The sequence below is a fragment of the Scomber scombrus genome, chromosome 5 (genome assembly GCF_963691925.1).
Source record: "Scomber scombrus chromosome 5, fScoSco1.1, whole genome shotgun sequence".
Lineage (NCBI taxonomy): Eukaryota > Metazoa > Chordata > Actinopteri > Scombriformes > Scombridae > Scomber > Scomber scombrus.
The window spans coordinates 9,067,600-9,087,930 of record NC_084974.1 but is presented as its reverse complement, the minus strand read 5'-3'; the positions used below and the strand labels follow the sequence as shown (position 1 = coordinate 9,087,930).

General features: G+C 39.6%; 1 long non-coding RNA gene across 1 annotated transcript in view; it reads left to right on the top strand.

The window, feature by feature from the left end:
• Positions 1-15,183, top strand: part of LOC133979958 (uncharacterized) — a 50,686-nt gene extending 35,503 nt beyond the window's left edge. The window contains exon 3 of the long non-coding RNA XR_009925141.1: positions 15,107-15,183. This is a non-coding gene — a long non-coding RNA (uncharacterized LOC133979958). The remainder of the gene's footprint in view (positions 1-15,106) is intronic.
• The last annotated feature ends 5,148 nt before the right edge of the window (positions 15,184-20,331 follow it).

The following is a 20,331-nucleotide window of genomic DNA, read 5'->3' as shown; positions in this document are numbered from 1 at the left end:
GCACTGTATCCTCCCATGTCTGGAGGCTGGAATCTGTGGATACTGCATTGTCACACAGATACACACGCAAATATTTTTAATTTTTGAGAGGAACACCTTTTTTCTTGCATGGTTTTAACATGTTTGCCTTGTGACTTATGATTTTGCCTGATGAAAACAGTACAATCATGTCTGGACAGCAGAAATAACCAGAGCACTGCTACAACAACTGTTGCACTGCTGTCCTTTCTATTGCTGCGGCTGTGTCACATGATGATCCAGGCACAATTTCTGACCATTTTAAGGTGGTGTTGTTACATCCTCCTTTCAGACCTTAACTGCTACTATTTTTCTCAGCTATAGGCCGCCCATTGTGGCAGGATATCATGTTCTAAAAGCAGGTTCATTCAGACAGTGAATGATGAAAAGTGAATTACAAATTGACAGTTAAAGCCAAGTATTTATAGCTAAATAAAAAATAAACTGCTAGAAAAGGAGTGCTTTATTATTCATTCAGCAGAGAAGTACAAGTGTCCAGTTTCCTGAGATGTACACATACAAACATGTAAGCTTGCAATCTGGCTCTTTGCCTATATCATCTGTGTATCCCTCTCACTCTGCTTATCTCTGTGGTGATAGAGCCATAAGTGGAACAGCATGAGGTCTGCTGCCTATGTCTGAATGTTTATATTACCCTCCATGCATTAATGTCCTCCGCAGCTCATTTATCTCCAGCTGCAGACCTGTTCTGTCTGTTTGTATGTGTGTGTTGGTGAATAAGTTGTTTGTCCCATTATATATGTGTGTGGCCAAGTGTGTATGAGTTTAGATTGTGTTAAAGCCAGTTCTTATACAAGTGCCCATGTTCTTGCGGTTATAGCCACATTTCCCTGTCGGTCTGTGGTTGTGTCATGCAAGGGGTGGCTATGAGAGAGAGAGAGAGAGAGAGAGAGAGAGAGAGAGAGAGAGAGAGAGAGAGAGAGAGAGAGAGAGAGAGAGAGAGAGAGAGAGAGAGAGAGAGAGTGTGTGTGTGGAAGAGAAGAGAAGAGAAGAGAGAGACAGACTCATTTATGATGCCAGTGTGGTTTTTTGACCCAATCCATAATCACAGCATGGGGCTTCCTGTTCGCACACTGTGTAGTCTATAGATTCAAGGCTTTTAATACCACAATTGAAATCATGTACAACATGTTGTGTTACATTGTATTTCAAGTGCCCGTGACACATAATAGTGGTTCAATGCAATGTCAAAGTAATTTTTAAGCCAAACGTCCATCTGTTTTGCATATCACAATATTTAATTAGCATTTTTATGACCCCACTGGCCTGGCAGTGCCTCCTGTTGATTATGGGGTGTGTCAGAAAAAAGGCTTGGTGACCTTCAGGTTTGAGGCTTATGAAGAATGAATTAAAGGAGGCATATTAAGCTCATTTTCAGGTATATATCTGGGGCTCTACTGGAATATTTTTGCATGATTTACAGTTTAAAAGAAATCTCCTTATCTTATACTGGCCCATCACACAGCCATTTCAGTTCAGATCATTTTAGCTCCTGTCTCTTTAAAGCCGCATCTCCCGATGAGCCTGCTCTCTTCTGATTGGGAAACATCAGGCAGCTCGGGAGGATATGTAAACAAACCATGAAAGAAACAGTAGCAATAGGATTTCACTACTTTTTCCTGTTCTTTATACAAAATGTCTACTTCTCAGATACATCTGTACATGTTCAAGCCTATGTTAACCTCAAGCTTTGAAACTCGGACCATGTTAAGCATAGATATCCAAAATCATAACAGTATATAAATAACAGAAAAACAGTAAAAACATTTGTCCCGATAAAGTACCTCCTTGTGTCGGGTGGAAAAAATGTCTAAATATACATTAGAGACAAACTGCCAACTTCAACTAAATAAAGATACTGTATGCTCTGTACCAATAACTATCCTGAGACACATCCAGCATCTGCTTCATAATGAAGAGTCTCAGTCAATTCTCTTTACTGCAAGGTTTTACAGGAAATTAATGTTGCCAGTTCATTAACAGCATGTGAATACTTCTTAATTCAGTATTGCTTGTTAAATACATTTATGAGGATACATATTGTCCTTTGTGCTGTTTTTCCATCATGTCTTATTTAAGACTTTTTCATCTGTGATTCAAATGTTCTAAGGACATTTGTGGATACATTCTAAACTATCCAAAAAAAAATCCCCTTAGTTTACTTTATTTAGGGATTAGCCTGACTCATTGCTGTAAATGTACAGACCTCCTTTTGTGCTCCTCCATTAGCATGTCATCTAGTTGTCAGGGTCATTTGTTTTTTCAGCAGAAAGAAACTCAAGGCAAATCTTTTAGAGGGGAATACCTTTGAGAGTCTGACACCAAGTTTCATGGACGGTACACTTCAGTATTAAAAGCAAGGACTCAAAGGATTTAGACCTCCAAATCTCCAATTCGGCCACTTGTTTAAGAATATTCTAAAAAATAGACTTCCACAAGCAAAGCATTTGTTTGAAGAGAACCTTGGTTTGAACATAATAGACATCATTTTAAAATATGCTTATTTGAAGAGAGGTTTGTCAGCTTACCACTAAATATAAGGCTACAGGCGGCAGCTGCTTAGCTTAGTTTACGATAAAGGCTGAGAACAGTTGGAAACAGCAAGCATGGCTCTTTAATGTGTTAATTGGAAGTGTTGGGGAACATTACTTTTATAAGTAAGTAATTACATTACAAATGCACTTCCATTAAAAAGTAACTAGCTACATTATAGCATTACCCTCTGAGAAAAAGTAACTTGTTAGAGTACTTCTGCGTTACAGAAAATGAAAACCTCTTCGTACTGTAATTCCTTGTGCATGTTGTTTTAGTCCAGACCTCTTTTAAATATAATGAGTACCATCATCACACAGCCAAGTCTGGCCCATAATCTGTAAATCTTTACACTAATAGCAGTAATAACAGACACAATGTCCCATTTACAGCTCTTTATTGTATTAAAGTGGCTTCCAAAACATATGCCCACATACAAGTTATAAAACTACATAGGCTATAGGCTTTACAAACACATCCCTACATCACTGCAACAGGGCAACAGGCTCTTGTTACCCAGGCACAACTTACATATCACTGTAATGTTCTTGCTCTTATTTCCTCCCATAAAATCAAAATAATGTGAATATTTCACCGAAATGAATGCTGTCCCATCTTGCTCGCCGAGCTGTTAATTGGTGAGCTTTAGGGGTGCTGATGGGTTTATTTTCTTTCTTTTTGACAAAGCCAGGATAGCTGTTTTTTCAAGTCTTTTCTCAGGCTTTATGCTAAGCTAATCTAACAGGCTGCTGACTCAAGCTTCTTATTGAATGGATAAATATCAAACTCTCCCAAAATATCACACTGTTCCTTTGACCAACAGTCTAATTTCAAATCAAATCCCTCTTTGTATCCTCACAAGGTCTTTTTCACCTCCACTATAGTACTTTACTGTATAAGGACAACTGTAAAAGCAATGACGTGAGCAGGCAGACATAATAAATGTGTTGATAATGCAGTTATTAGTCAGCCCACACAGACAGGGTAAGGTAAGGTCACCAGCCTGTGGAGGAGGTACTTGTGACATGGCATGACAAAGCCTTCAACCTGCTAAGTGTAAGAAAAACTTAGATGCTTGTATTGATTTTTAAAAGTTGTCCTCTACTGCTACAATGACTGTTATTAAATGTGAGCAACTAGCTGGTCGAACACAACAGAGAAAATATACTGTGCTTCTACAAGACTAATGAAAATTCTCAAAATGTGAAGCAGTACCTTCAAGAAAAATGAACTCTCTATGTTTTTCCGGCTACAGTATAATGGCTGCTTTACAGGCGGTTTATAGAACAGTCTTATCTTTATTTACTGCTGTCTGGCACCTTTACACAGCCGGAAAGAAAAGGCATGTTAATGTGGGAAGACACTGCTGGGATGAGTCAGTCCCTGCTCAGGGACATTTACGGCAGATTCATCCTAGACTGTCCTGACCATCCAGCACTAGAGTTTGAGCTCTTGTCTTCAGGTCAACCCCACAGAGGACTAAAAGCCCAAAGGTTGTCTTTATATCAGTGACCGTAAATTTGGAAAACTATCAGATGACCTCTCATGGCCTCTTTTTGCACTGTGATTTAGCTTTTTCCACACATGCATTTGCACTTTATGCTCTTATAATTTTATGTGGTTGTTCCAGTTGTCTGATTTGTTTTGTTCCGTGTTTTAAACCCTGTCTGCACATCACATTTCCCTTTGGACTAGAAAGATTGATTTGATTTGACAGTTATGCAAGTATCTCAACAATTGTGTTCCCCTAAGAGAAAATCTCATCAAACATTACTTCGTGGTCTATTACATATCAGTTTGAGGGTCCTTGATATGGAAATGTTCTGGAGCTCCTGTCACAGAGCATAAGGGCAAAAAAATGTATATGGTGGAACACAAATTGAGTGCTGACTGTCTTTGAGAAGCACACTTACTTACGAAACATTACTTTGTAAACAAGCTAACACAGTCATTTTAAAGCTGCATTTCTTTTTTAAAGTGACCAGCTCAGGATAAGTACCGCTCAGATCCATCAATCCAGTCAGGCTCATGGAGTCTTTGTAACTGTGTCCTGCAGTCACCATGTTTGCGATCGAACAACCAACAGAATAATTAATAGCTAAAACCCATCAGGGATAACCTGCCAGAGAGACTGCAGCCAGTCACGAAGAGGGAAATGTCACAGACACCCAATCACACACAACAGCATCTTTACTTTTTACTTTCAGTTTTTACTGATTCTGTAAAATAAAACTGACTAACACACACACACACACACACACACACACACACACACACACACACACACACACACACACACACACACACACACACACACACACACAAAACAATGAACAGTTGATATTTTGATATGAACTTTGCGCTCGCATGTGATACATATGCAGTTTCAAATTCTTATTATAGAGATTTTTTAACGGATTTCAGACAGAGGCCATTAAATATGACTGGCTAGCAAATCAAGCTAGATCCATGCATTGTTTGCCATCTCTGACTTCTTACTTTTTAAAAGGATACATAAAAAGACAAGACCCTCCACACGCATCCTGTTTCATTACAAAGACAAATCCAATGCTAGACAAGTCTGTTGTGCTTAGTTACAGTTGTCAAGCTATAATTGGACAATAGGGGAAAGAGTCTTGTGAATGTTCATTGGTCTTTAACCGTAAAAGATAAGATACATATTGTCGTCTGCATTTGTATTTACACAGTTGCAAGGCTTTTTACTTCTTAAATATTTGAACTCTTTGCCATTACTCTGCAGAAATGTAAAAAAAAAAGATACCTCCCCTGTAGTTAATCTTTAAAAACACAACTGCAGCTGGTGGAAGACTCTGAACATTTGTTGCTGTACAAAGAGAGAAGCTCGTTGGACAGATTAACTACAGCTGATCTTTCATGTTGCTATTCTTGACTACCTTACACACTTTTTCCTTGTTGTGTAGTGCCTTCCCTCCTCTAGCTGTCGACCCTCCTCCTCTTCCTCCTCCTCCAACTGTTTAACACAACCACTTTTCATTCACTGTTTCCATTCCTCCATCTCTCCCTGGTTTTCCTCTCTACTCTCAATTACTCCCTCTTCTAAACTCTCTTGTTCCTCTTGTGCATTTCACTCCTTTTTGATTAGCAGCTGCAGGGGACCATGACACACACACACACACACACACACACACACACACACACACACACACACACACACACACACAATATGCAAACATTTGATTTTCACTTGAACTCACATGTTTCTTTGCTGTCTGTTAGTTCAGACATGTGTGCTTATGTGCAAGTGTGTTTGTTAATGACAGTCAGCCTTGTCTCGGGGTGTAACAGATTAGATCTTATTGTCTCTAACAAGTGTCCAGAGACCCACCCAAGACAGCCCTATTTACCCAGCTCTGCATTGGGGATTGAGAGCGCTATTTTTAGTCTGCAGAGATTAATTTATTCTCTCTCTTTCTCTCTCTCTCTCTCTCTCTTTCTCTCTCTCTCTCTCTCTCTCTGTCTCCCCATACCTCGTTCTGCGGCCTTCTCTCTTTCAGCGATCTGTCTGACATCCATTCATTCTGCATCTTTCTGTCTTCATAACGCTCTCCTTATCCCCTTTCTGCTCTGGTGTGGTTATCAGCTAGTCTGAAGTATTTAATGTCATCTGACAGATACTTGATTCTATTTTTCCTTCGACTCAAATCAGTGAGACTGGCCGAAATTGGGCAATGATAAAGAGGAAATGGCTCCCGAAAAATGAATAGGATTAGATGGGATTAATGGCATTTCCACTGAAATGACAGCAAGAGTAGTGATGCCAGGCAACTATGTTTTCCACTGCAATGCAGTCATTTAGCAAAGGACAAAAAAAACTTCTGCTCACTTTGATTAAATGTTTTTAATCCAAACCTGATGCAGACCCTTAGATCTAATGAACCAATGGAGAGTAGTTCACTTACCAAAACCTAGGGGAGACTTTGGACTGACGTGTTAGACAGCGCTTTCCACTACCATCATTAAAGCTCCAAATGAGGAAATATCATTTCGAAGTGTGGTGTTCATCCCTCCAGTAGAGTTCAGACACTTGTAGAATCAACGCTAAGAAACAGTGAAGCTGTTCTGACAGCACATTTTATGTTGTTTTTTCCTTTAATTTGTTACCTGTGTGTATGTTAACACTTTATTAGCAGAGTACAGTGTTGAGAATCAAATAAAGATGCGCCCTAATTTTTTTTATCATCTGCCAAAGCTCTCGACACACTAGAAGTGACATCAGCGTGTGCCTGCGTGGACCAGAAAATTTTAAAAACAGGAAGTAATTGAAAAGAGCATTTAGATGACACCTTTTCATCTTTTAAATTTATTTTACTTTTTTAAAATTCAGATTGAGCTATTATTCAAGTGTTTCTAGATCAAAGGGTTTCCATGTAAATGCACCAGCTATAGTTACCTAACGTTCAAATGACCATCCCAATAAAGTGTGATTAACTGCATAATGCACACCGGTAGACAAAGAAACAAACACCATCCAGCCTTTGGCCTTTATCAGTGTCTTCCTGCTGCTGAGGACCACACATAAATGTCCATCCGAGGTCTCTTGGCACCGTTTGTGCAGCGAGACAGAAAACAACACTGACATTTCAAAGGTAAGACAAAAGCTGCAGTACATAACCTTTTACCAGCTTCTTGTATTTGCCTCTGGTGTCTGTTTGTGATCTTTAAAGTCAATAATTTGGCTGCAGTTCTTGGTAAGCAGAGCACAGAGCAGTTAAATGTAATTAACCTGGTTTCTTTGGGAGGAACAGAATGGCACACATGCTCATAGTTTCCTTGGGCGGGACCGTGTGTCAGATGTGTGCCTGGAGAGGGCGAGACCTTGACTGGTGTCGGTGTAGTCTAACACTTGGATTAATTACAGAAATAATTGAGCGAGGAGAGAGCGGGGGAGGGCGTGAGCAGAGAGAAGGAAAGCAATAAAGTGTACCAAGACGACAGGTTGAAAGAGACAAACAGTAAGAAACAGAGAAGAATTGGAAAAGATGAAGGATTACAGAGAGGAGGAGGAGGATGACTGTAGCCCAGACGATCCTGCCAGTTTATTCATACATTTATTCCCCAAGTACTCAGCTTGAACAGAGGCACAGATTGATTGTTTGGAGTTGTGTGGGTGACATAAATGTTAGGGGGCCAAAAATTGAAGTGATGAAACTTTCCTCAGAAATTCTGTAAGTTTATTTTACACAGTTAATCTTTTTGTGGTTCAAAGACAACAGAACAGCACGTCACTTTGTTCTCTCAATAGCAGACTGTGGAAAATCATACTGAATTGACCATGGTTACGGGTCGGTCACAAAACTACACACGTTATATAGAATGAACCAGTTGCAAGTCATAAAGTAGATTTTCTTTCCTTGGCAGAGAACACAGAAGCATTTTTGCACGTACAGTACGCATACGTACGTAGTCTGGCTGTCACATTAAGTGAATAATGCAGTGTGTGTTTAGGTGTGTGCCAGTTTTTCTTTGTGTGTACATCTTTGTGCAGTGTGTTCAAATTGAAATTTAATATAATGTGTTTTCATCTGCAACAAAACACACACGCACACACACACACAATCAATTTTCGGTGCTTCAGCCTATCAGCAGAACGACTAAATGAAAAGGTTATTTACTCGTACTTGCCAACTCTGTAGTTTTTTTTGGTACAAATATCTATATTGATTTATAAAAGGAGTGATGGCTTTTCTCATTAGAGACCTGCAGCTCTTCTGCTCCCTCTCACCCCCCCACTATCCATCTGGTTGCGTCTCTTCCTCTTATTGATAATGAGAATGTTTCAGGGTGTCTGGCTGGACAGTCTTATCTCCTGCCTGCTGTCATCTTTGTATCTATTCATATCACAGTAAGAGAGAGCGAGGGTGAGGCCTGACATTCCCACAGGAAACAGCCTGTGAATCAAAGTGCAGTTGCCTCCTAATTATTGCTCCTGTGACCTCCCCACATATCTGCACATATCTTAGATGCCTGAGCTCTCCTGTTGGACAGCTGACCGACTCATACAGTACATCAGTTTCTTATGTCTATGTGGAGCAGGCTTTATCAGGACAGACTGATAGATAGCAGTACAGTCATGTAAATTGCTATTTAAAGGGCACTTGAAGACATGATAACAGCGCTTTAATTGATCCTAATCCTAAATCAAGCAAAAAAACAAAAAGAGTGTATTAAAAAAGCACTGATATGACCTTAGTGCAAAACCTTCAATAAAACTATATATTAGTGCTACACTTGAGAACAATAATCCTTCAATGTCACTTTTTTCAGTTTCACTGTTGAACTTATCAGTTTTGTTTAGTTGCAAAACTGAAAAAAGTGATCGCAAGAGATGTAGCACTCGTGTATAGTTTTATTATGTGTTTTTAATTAAGTTTTGCCTTTGAGATCATGTTTTGGTTTATATAGTGTCATATAGTTAATCTTCACTTTCAATTCAAATTTTTAGTTTTTCAGTTATGTTATCCCATAACAATCATGGTAGTGGCTCTGTGAGGCTGTACTTTGGCACAGCTGTGCTTTTAGCTAAATGCTAACATCAGCGTGCTAACATGCTCACAATGACAATGCCAACATGCTGGTATTTAAAGCTAATGTTTAAAGTTCATGTTAATGTTCGCCATCTTATTTTGGTCATATTTTGGCCATATTTGGTCATAAACCAAAGCAGACTCTTCAGAGTTATTGAAATTAATCCAGGAACACGAGGAACATGAATGTCTGTCCATTGAACATTTGTTGATATATTTTAGTCTAAACTGTGGCACTAGCATGACAAAAAAACTTAGCCATGTGTATATATGTATGAGCTTGAAAAATGGCCAATGACTAAATATGCAGCTACGTAAATCAAAAGTGAAAACAGAAAGTTTGATGACAATGCTAAAGTGATTCGTGTCCATATGCCTGTACAGTCACCTTTGCACCATTGGCAGTAGAACTGTTTCCTGTTTTGGGGAGGGATTTGCTCATGTTTGCAAATCTCAATGGAAGAGTCAGTCTTTAGCACCATTCATTAAATACATCCTCACCGTACATTCTGTATGTTTATACTGTAGGTACTTAATTAACTTTGGTTATATTAAGCAACAGGCGTCACCTTTCCTACATACCCCCTGCAACATCATCCCCTCAAAGTGCTTATCAGAGCTGCTGCTGCCATGTCTAATCAGTAATATTGCACCGGATTCTGCTGTGTGATGTGATTTTTACTCTCAGTCTACTTTAATATATGTCAGGCCTGATGGTTCATACCATCCACAGCAACAGTCCTCCAATGTCTCTATCTCTTTTTCAGCTCTTTCGCCTTTTCTCTGTCTCCAATTACTGTTTTATTAACTCCATTAGGGAAGCCATCAGTTGTGTAATTGGCCAATCAGCATGAGGATCGAGCTCCTTATCAAGTTTCATAACAAATATGAAGCCCAACTGGAAACAGGAGTGTACAGTAAGCCCCTGGGATATAGGCTTCATACCCGTGACCCTAAGTTCACCCTCTGTTCACTCTTTCTCTTTGTCTCTGTCTTCCGTTCTTTATTTTACCCTGTCTGCACCCTCCACCCCCTAATTTTACGTTTTCACCTTCATATCTCCTTTTCCTGTGATCTGTACATCATGAAGGGATGTGCAGAGGTACTGTTCCCCTTTTTCTGTCCATCACACACACACACACACACACACACACACACACACACACACACACACACACACACACACACACACACACACACACACACACACACACACACACACACACACACACACACACACACACACTTTTTATCACTCTGTTCCCGTGTGTCTCTGTGTCCACTAACCTTATCTCAGGGCTGTAATCAATACATGAAAAAATAACAGATGTATTACAATCTCTCTCTCTCTCTCTCTCTCTCTCTCTCTCTCTCTCTCTCTCTCTCTCTCTCTCTCTCTCTCTCTCTCTCTCTCTCTCTCTCTCTCTCTCTCTCTCTCTCTCTCTCTCTCTCTCTCTCTCTCTCTCTCTCACACACACACACACACACACACACACACACGCACATTACCGGCATCATTAGATAAACATGATGACTGTGTAGATGTAATTACTGTTGAATCAACCATAATTAGTGGCTGCCAAATGCAAGCAGGATTATGGACCTGCTGCCGTACAAGAAAAGTACATCTTGTACTAGTTTGGATGTAGATGTGGAGCAAGATCTGCCCTATTTTAGCCCAGCAGGTTTACAACCACTTAATCTTAGCTCCAGGTGACACAGACTTGAATTAAGTTACGCTTGGTTCGCCCGGTCCAGGAAAATCACCCAAAATCCTTTAAAGACCGTGTTTATTGTTGTGGATGAATGAATTTTTCAGAGGTGACTTCACTGTTCTTGGCAAAGCACCCAGCCAGAGAGTCGAATGAAACCACACAGCTGCTGCATGTTCCGTGCAGCCACTTTGTACTGTGAACTGAAATAATATAATTGTGTGGCAGCCGCTGCACTCTGGCTTACCGGGAAATTACTGCCATGCGATGTTTGTGCCGGCTAGGAGCCAGAGGTCTGAATGCACTTTGACCTGGTAATTTCATTTCACAGTCTTGAATTGCTTACTTCCTCCAAGCCAGTATTGAACGCAACAACAGAACAGAAATAACAGGAATATTTAATGAAAAGTCACCTCTGATCCCAGAGGGCCAAGATTGATTACTCAGAGCCCATCTAACGTCAGCACGCTAACATTCTCAGTGCCAATGTTAACAGGCTAATGTTTACCATGTTGTACCAGGTTGAAATGTCATTAGTTTTGCAGCTATTAGTCCATAAACCAAATTTGATGGTGCCAAGCTAGAAAGGCCTCACCAAAATGATTAGAGTTCACTCGGATATGCGTACCAAATTTCATAGTAATCCATTTCACAGTTTTCGAGACGTTTGACTAAAAACCAGAGATGTGAACCAAATGGTGGCGCTAGAGGACAAGTCAGTAAGATTAGGGAACATTAATGTTGTTTTATATACCATCCAGAAGTCATTGAGATAAATAGTCTGGACCACAGAGCAGGACTGACAGGACTGGCAACTGTGGCTAAAAAGACAACACAATACCCTACTGTGTTACTCTACTTTATATCTAACTCTAAATATCTAATCTATAATCTTCCATTGGTTGCCCTTTCATCATTCTTCCTGTTTTCCTGTCATTTTGCCTTTGCCTCACTCCCTCACCAGCATCCACTTCTACTACCTCACCCCACATTTTCGTTCTCACCTTCATGTAACTCATTACATCATTTGATGATGCTCTTATGCCAACCACTTCCTTTATTGGAAAGCCACATCAAAAGTGAGATATGAGAGACATGTAAGCACCAATGAAGCATTCAAGTGAAGCAGTCTGATCAATCCTCACTAGTTTGAATGAAAATGAGGTGTGTTGCCAAAGGAAGAAAACAGGGTTAAACAATTTACCGATTCATTGATTTTATTCACATTTGGCACTAAAGGCATATTGCTGCCTGCTACCCATTATGGTAAAACACGGTCCATGGTTACTCATTACAGATGCAGTTAATAAGTTCACAGCATAGAAACAACAGGAGATTTGTGTTATTCAAATGACTCTCTGTGGAGATTATGTCACATGTGCGGGTCTCTTGATATTTGTGATAACACAGGGGCATGTCTTCATGAGAGGTGCGAGTGACGGACGAAAGAACGCTTCCAAAAGGCTTGTGTAAATTACCCTTTAGAGACTGCACACTCTCATCTAACCCTCTTTCCATACTTCCCCTCCCCGACTCACTTTCTCCATGACCTATTCTTCCCAAATTGTGTCTTTGCTCCCTCCCCCCCTTCCTGGGTGGGAGTCAGTAGCTATGACGTAGCTGTTGTTTCATCACCACAGAGACAGCCCAGGCAGCAAGGACAGCAGCTCCTTGTCTTTTCCTCCCTTTCTCTCGGACACACACACACATACACACACACATACATCTCTCAATCCTCTGCAAAAAGCATCTCTATGTGCAAGTGCAAGTGAGTGTGTAAGTCAGCGAGATAGGTGTCGTCCTGTGGAGACACACAGCGGGGATCCAACCCCGGGGACAGTGGTCCGAACATGCATTTGCTTTTCACTGGTCAGTGGTTGAAAAAAAAAACACACATACAGCGTCCTCTTTACCTCAGGCTGATGAGAACAAAGAGAAAAGAACAATGACCATCGTCCAGCACTGTTAACTGTCAATCTGTTTTGGTGTGTGTGATGTTCTTTTCAACATTGTCCATCCTTGACCACTGTGAGCTAACATGCTGCAGTATTACATACACAGGGGGGACACAGTGGTGCATTGTGCGAATGCTGAGCCTGTGGAAAGAACTGGCTGAGGAATGAAACAGGGTTTGGGTTTGGTCTGAAGTGGCTAATGAAGACTCCAGTGTGTTTTTCCCCCTTACTTTTTACCTTTTGTTTGGGGAGTCTGTGAGCTGCAGTAGACCCAAACAGTCAAGGATTAAAAGTGTTCAAATTCAACAGAGAGGGTAGGAGTTTTTACTGAATATGAAGCCAGAATTTGGGGCTTTTTTTGTTAGCACTCAGAGCTCCACTTCATCAGGAAGCTATTGCTGTCCCGAGCTCACTATTTCACATTTTTTACACTGTGAGCGATTGAATGCTTTTCTCCTCAAAGCCACTTGACACAGCCACAGCAGCGAATAGAGATCAAGCCATTACGCTTCCAGCTAATGAAAGGAAAGAAGAGGCATATTAATTTCACATAAACACTCAATTAAAACTCTCATCTTGCTCTCCCATCTATTAAATCTGAAGTGATGAATTACAGCTCGACACACAACACAGACAAATTAATCCACACATTGTACCGGATTCATATTGCAATTTAAATGTTTCACTCAGTGTTTATTTGCAGAAAGAGGACAAAAGGCTCTCAAATGATATTTTAAAGCGATGAGCTCTAGGTTATATATGACCATGTTATATCTAAGTGTGTACTGGTGCAGCTGGAGAGGAATATTGCACCTGGGCTCCCTTTTCTCTTTCATGTGCTCATGAACTTTTTTAGATCTTGGCCATATAAGCATGAGAGGTATCCATCACCAATCATCATATCTGAAGTTGATACTTTAGAAAACTACTGAAAAAAAAAAACTTTGATAAGAAATAGACTGTGGGTTCCTGGGGTCGAGATAATCTTTCTACTGTCTTACCCTGACAAGGAAACCTTTAACATTGGGCATCATTAATGTGCACTCATGCCTCTCAGTAAATAAGTAAGTAAAAAAGTTTTTTTTTTTTTTAAAGCCTCAAAGAACTTCTCAAGTCTGCTCGACAGCCCCTGAGACTCCAGTGAGCATTTTAAAACAGCAGAGATCCATCTGATCCTACTTCACTGTGTATTCAGTTTGATACTTTGGATTATAGAAGAACAAAAAGTCAACAAACTGCATTGGGATTGTTTGACTCCTTTAAACTATGTTATAGGCCAACCATGAACTACTAGACTGACACAACTTATAGTAAATACATTCTCACTACTCATCTGCTGCTTGAAACAGTTTAATTCTAAAATAAAATGTGAACCTGTTACTATAACACTGCTGATATTTTGGTGCCAGGTGTGATTCATCTATTGCTGGATGTTATGCTTTTGCAGTTAGTTCTAGCTTCTTTAAAAAAAAAAAAAAAAAAAAAAATATATATATATATATATATATATATATAATATATATATATATATATATATAGTACTATCTAACAGCTCAGTTGTTCCCCTCCAGCCATGTTTTTATTTTGCAGTTAGATACAGTAGCTGGTTACTTAGCTGTTGAGTTAGCTTTACATTTAGGGCTCATGATTTATCAATTAAAAATGCAATATGATGTGATGTTTTACATTTTCTTTGTGTGTCTTAAATATATAGCAGCAGTGTTTTAGAGTTTACTAGGGCATGACTCTACAGCCAATACCTGCCTGGGGTTGATTTTAGTTTCTTCAGGGGTAACTGTTGATAAAAACTGTTGCGTTATTCTTTCAATTTTTCATTTTTTCCATCCTTGCCACTTTTTCTCAGGTCTAGTACCTCCCACTTAAGATGCAAGGAAGACATGTAAAGAAAGAGAAATTGAGGAAACACACCTTTGTTAAAAATGAGACACCCACAGCAGTTACACACAGTTTGATGGTCAATGATGGATTAGATTAAGTGGTGGTCAAAAGCAGGGAGCAGTCACTCTATCATATGCAAAGCAGCACATAAGCCCATTTACATAACTCGAGAGGATTTTTGCGAATTTTGAAAAATAATGACTATAAATGAATACTTTGACCTTTTTACACACGCTTTAAAGATGGGAAGATAGTGTATCAGCCTCATTAAATTACAGGCAGAGTGACCTGCATAAACAAATGAGGATGTGTGACCTTTGATCCCATTTGGAACACTTTTTGAGGTCATAGGCATCAATAAATCAAACTTTTTTCTTCTCTTTTTTTGTCCTCTTCTCTCCAGGAAACAGGAACTGTTAAACATCTCCAACGTCCCTCTGGGAGAATGTCCCCCCTCACCACCTCGCACTGCACCGCCCAGCATGAAGGTAAGGATACACACACACACAAACATATCTTTGTGCACATATGTGTGCACATTCGCATGTTTATATGGTTGATGGTTCATCTATATATGCACACATTGATTTACAGACTTTTTAATTTAGTTTTGCCCTTTAGACCTTCAGGCCTATTAGAAAATCTATTGATTCTGATCATCCTCATTAAGAAATTGCTTCAGCAAGCAAAGCAGTTTGATGACAAAGTGTTACAAGAACTTAAAGTTCAAAACATGACACATTACATAACTCAGCTGAAAGCAAAGCAAGGTCTTCATACATGACCGTAGGGTTTTATGTCACAACATGTACTAATCCATGGTACTATTTTCTTGTCCACCTTATACTCAATTTATACTCTGACAACCTGCATTTGAAATAAAATGACAATTTTAAAGCATTTGGGCACTTTAGTTTTGTGCTGTTTTGTACAGCATGTAAGCTAAAGGTCATCAAGTCTATCCAAATTCAAGTTATGGCAACCTCTATTAAAGTTAAACTCTCCATAACTTATTTCCAATATTGCTCTCAGAGAAAGTAAACATGATGATGTCACTGTATAAAGTGAACTCCACTCTTCCCAGTTTTGCTGGGGCTCCAGACTTGGGGGTGATGTAATGCTTTTTTTCATCTGCTTGACTGTTGAGTTGCCTCTGACAACAGAGGGAATAAGAGCCCAAAGTCCATGCAGGAACTGAACTGTGCTCTAAATACACTTCAAATTTTGACTGTAAATTTCTTCTCAAGACTACTGAAGTCATTACTCTGCTTTTATTCTTTATGAATGTTACACTAGATGTGTCTACAGAGCTTACCCGGACATTGCAGGAGGGATTTTCTGCCCAGGTCCCTAAGTTATTTCCCAATCTCACTAGGTTACAAACTCCCTCATAACACTGCTTTTACTTGTAGCTCTGGTAGCACCTAGAGTCTTTGGGATAGGTCTCCTCAAGGCAAGATAGGTTGTGTTATTAAAAAAAAGAAAAGGCAATTGAATTATCCTGTGGTGATGGTTGATTGATTACTAAATACAGAGGGAAAAGGTTAATTTAATACTTTATTCTTAAACTAATGGAATCCTGATCAGAAATTGCCACGTTCATTCAAACTCTGTCATCGAAGGAAAGCCCAGCCAAAGCTAAGTGACTCTGCAAATTGCAGAAGCAAGGTGAATAATGAGACCCAATTAAATCAATCCGACTACAGAAAATCAAATTTCTCAAGTGTCTGTCACACTGATTGATATGATGACTTATTATTGCCCTGCACATACAGAGAAAGCATTTCACTATTTATACCAGATTCTAAGATGTGATGTTTTCAGACATTCATTACTCACACAGCACCACTGAAGATATTTTCCATTTCTCCTCGAGCATGATAAAAGAGAGGTATGTTTTGCAGCGAGGTAGATTACCAGAGTGATATACAAGAAATAGATGATGGCTCCAGCAAGAGGGAGCCGCTCTCTGCAGTATGTCACCTTGAACTAAGCCATCATTATTGAATCTGCTGAAGACTACACAGAGGGAGATAGCACAGACAGGAGGAGAGAAATGAGAAGGATAACGTTTGCTCACAGTGAGAATGACAGAAAGAGCTGATTTACTGAAAATATGGTCAGGGCCGTGACAGGATAAAAAAAAAAAACAGACCATAATACATGAGAGGAATGTAACACAAGCCAGAAGAAAGTCATTTACCTCTTCATGTGTGGTTGATTTCTGGTAATTATCAATCTGCAACCAACAATTTCACTTTGAGCCAGAGTGGTCTAATGGTCAGATGATCATTATCAATGTCATACTGGTAGAGAAGTTATGAAACTTATAATTTCCCACAATTACAGTTGACATCAAATCCATCCACAGGATTTTACAACTTATCCTCGAGCATGAGAGAAAACAAATGTGTGGAACTAACCACAGACTATTCTTAAGTAATACACCACACTGCCTTAGCTGCTAAAACACTTATCCTACAGATTATTAAGCTCAAATTTAATATGCCTTGGTTTAATCATGGTGTCTCAATTACATAACTCAAACCTCAGGGTTAAACCATGCAACAAAAGTGATATTTTATTATTTAGTGACAGCTCTAATGTTATGCTATGTCTAATGCTATGTCATCTCCAGCTCTGCCGGATAATGCAATGCTTATTATTGCAAAGAAACAAAAAAACAACAAAATTGCATCTGATTGCACAGACTGCATGTCGTTGCTACACAACATAGTTATTGGCCTTGCCTTTTTCAATACAGTGGCTATAAACAGAAGTCTGCCAGGCGGACACACTGATGTGGAAATGGGGAATTTGTGCACCTGGCACACACACACACACACACACACACACACACACACACACACACACACACACACGCACACACACACACACACACACACACACACACACACACACACACACACACACACATCCTGGCACATTACTGGAGCTATTGCACTCTGCAGATGTTCAGTGTATGTTCTCAAATTTATGTCCGCAAACGGAACATCCTGTCATGAATAGAAACATGAAGCAAATAAAGAAGTGTTTGAAAGGTTTGGGTCACAGATCAGGAAACTGGTGGTTAAACATATACGGTTATGTTAAAGTTAGAAAATCAAACTTGTCTCACAGCTGTCAGTGGCAAATATGTTTGTCAAATCCACATTTAGTCTCACACGTTCTTTCTCTTTCTTTCTACTTTATGAGTCACACTACGTATAATATTAACAGTAAACTTTCAAAGATGCTGCAGCTGAGACAAAAAACAAAAAGAACACAACAAAACGACAGTCGTAGAGAATCTTGCCCACATGGCTTTGGGTTGTGTGTTTTATTGAGACACATGTTCACTGGAATGACCTGTTCTCTTTTAACAAACGATTTAGTTTGCTGCCTGACTTGACTTTCCTGTTTAAGCTTTAGGCGTTAAATGACAAAAAGAGATTAAAAGAGAGGGAGAGAGGGAAGAGAGAAAGAGAGGGAGGAAGAGGGAAGTCCGTTTTCTAACTAGAAAAGCGAGGTAAGAATAAGAGGAAGACAGAGAGAGCTCACATGTTTTAGCTGCTGGTGTTGAGGTAAGTCTACATTTTGACTTAACATGATAGTCTGTTACTGGAGATACTTTGATGTACAGAATAATGTTGTGTTGAGATTAGTTTGAGCTTGCTCTTAGGGTTGGGTTAGTGTGCAAAATGATGTGACATTTCCCTTTTTTACAATGAAGCAAGATATCAGTTATAAACAAATTTATAAAGGAGTGGTCGTGTGAAATTTCATAATGCTGAGTAAGAAAAAGCTTGCAGGGGAACAAGCACATTCAGAAAGCAGTGATGATACATTTATAAAGAGGTTATAGCTCTGATAAAAGCATTTGGCAGGTCGAGTAGCCATACACAACTACTCAAGAATGTTATTTCAAAGTGTGTTACATCTACTTTAGGCAGGTTTTACAACTTCACTCAACAATAGAAACACTGTTGTGTTTGCATCTCTGAAACGTCTGCAGTTTCATGTTCTATTTAAAGCAGATTTACTCCCACGTGTGCTGTATTTCACTACAACATTTCATCACCCAAAGACAAGGCCAAAACAATATTGACTTAAGTATCAAATACAGATGTGTGGCAGTGCAAATCAACCAGCATGCCATGTTATAGTACCTGTAATGAATCTGACAGAGCTCTGCTTTAACGATGCTATAAGGGTGTTGTGTCCCACAGCACTGATAGCTGATCCATTCATTCATCCACCCTTCACCTTAGACCCAGAGTTGTGTTATGGCAGGGAGAGAAGAGTCTGTGGATATAGACTGAGGTCATGCTAAGATGCAATGCTAACTTTGGCAAAGGTACAGTTGGTTTTGAACAAGCCTTTGAACCGCATCACAAACAGAACTGAACTGGAAACAGAAAGTAACTTTTGTGGCTATAATAGGAACATGATGCTGATGGTGCTCATTTCTTGTCTGTTTGTCATAGTTGGACTGAAAACAGAAGATAAAAGATTAAAAATTAAAGAGAGAAAGAAAGTATCCGAACTATTAGAGCAGCTTAATTCAGTCTGTGTTCAATTCTAAAAAGAAATCCTTTAATCCTGAAGCTGACATGATGAGTCAAAGAGGTCGCTGCCCCTGTCTGTGATGTTGCATTATTGCTGTCAATGTGCAGCTGATTATGTTCATGACTTAACGTGACTATGTGTGGATTGTATCCAGTGAGCCTGTCAGTCATGTAGGCAGCCGGTCTAATCTGCCTGCAGACTGTGGTAGCACCAGCTGGTTGCCATGGGTGACCAGAGATGCGGATGTTGTTGCTGTGTTAGACAAGTCTTTTAAGCTGTCGCGGTAAACGTGTCTGTGAGCGTGAGCCATTCACAAAGGAGAAAAGAAGAACCCCCAATATCTGAAGCTAATTTTTTAGAAAACCTTATATTATCTTTTCTGTTTCTCCTGCTGCCCTCACTTTTACTTTTACACATACACCCACACACATACATCATGGCAACGTGCAGTCGGCTGACAGGTCATGTTGACTGCTAGAGCTGCTATCTCACAGATATAAACAGCTGGGCTTCCTGGTGTTGACTCTGCAGGTCCTACCACAGTGGCGTATCGGCTTACAACGCCTTCACCTCAACTAGTTAATATTAACTCCTTGATAAGCTTTGTGTGCATGTGCGGCTCTGTCCGCAGAAAAGACAGAGTGATAGATTTATACATGTTCAACTACCTGCTAGCTAACAAGCGTGGAGAATACCATTAGCTTTTATAAGTGCTGTCAAAATGTAGTAGTCTACAGGTTGTTACTACTGTAATAGTCATTCAAACAGCTGTAAAATATTAGTTAAACTCTTCAGCAGACTTTCCTTGTTAAAGAGCTATAGTTCATTGGCAGGTCATTTAGTTCCTGGTTTCCTCCTGCTTTGTATTTTATGGTGGTATTGAATGTGCTGCAATATGCATGCTACATTCCTGTACATGTGTATGAGAAACATTAGCTGTTGAAGTTATTTAAAGTTAAAGTTATACAGTAGCTGATGTTGTTTTAGCTTTTATCACAGTTAGTGTGTAGTATTCATGTAAAGAGGAAGCGCTGCTGTCATAAAATGCTATTGTTCATT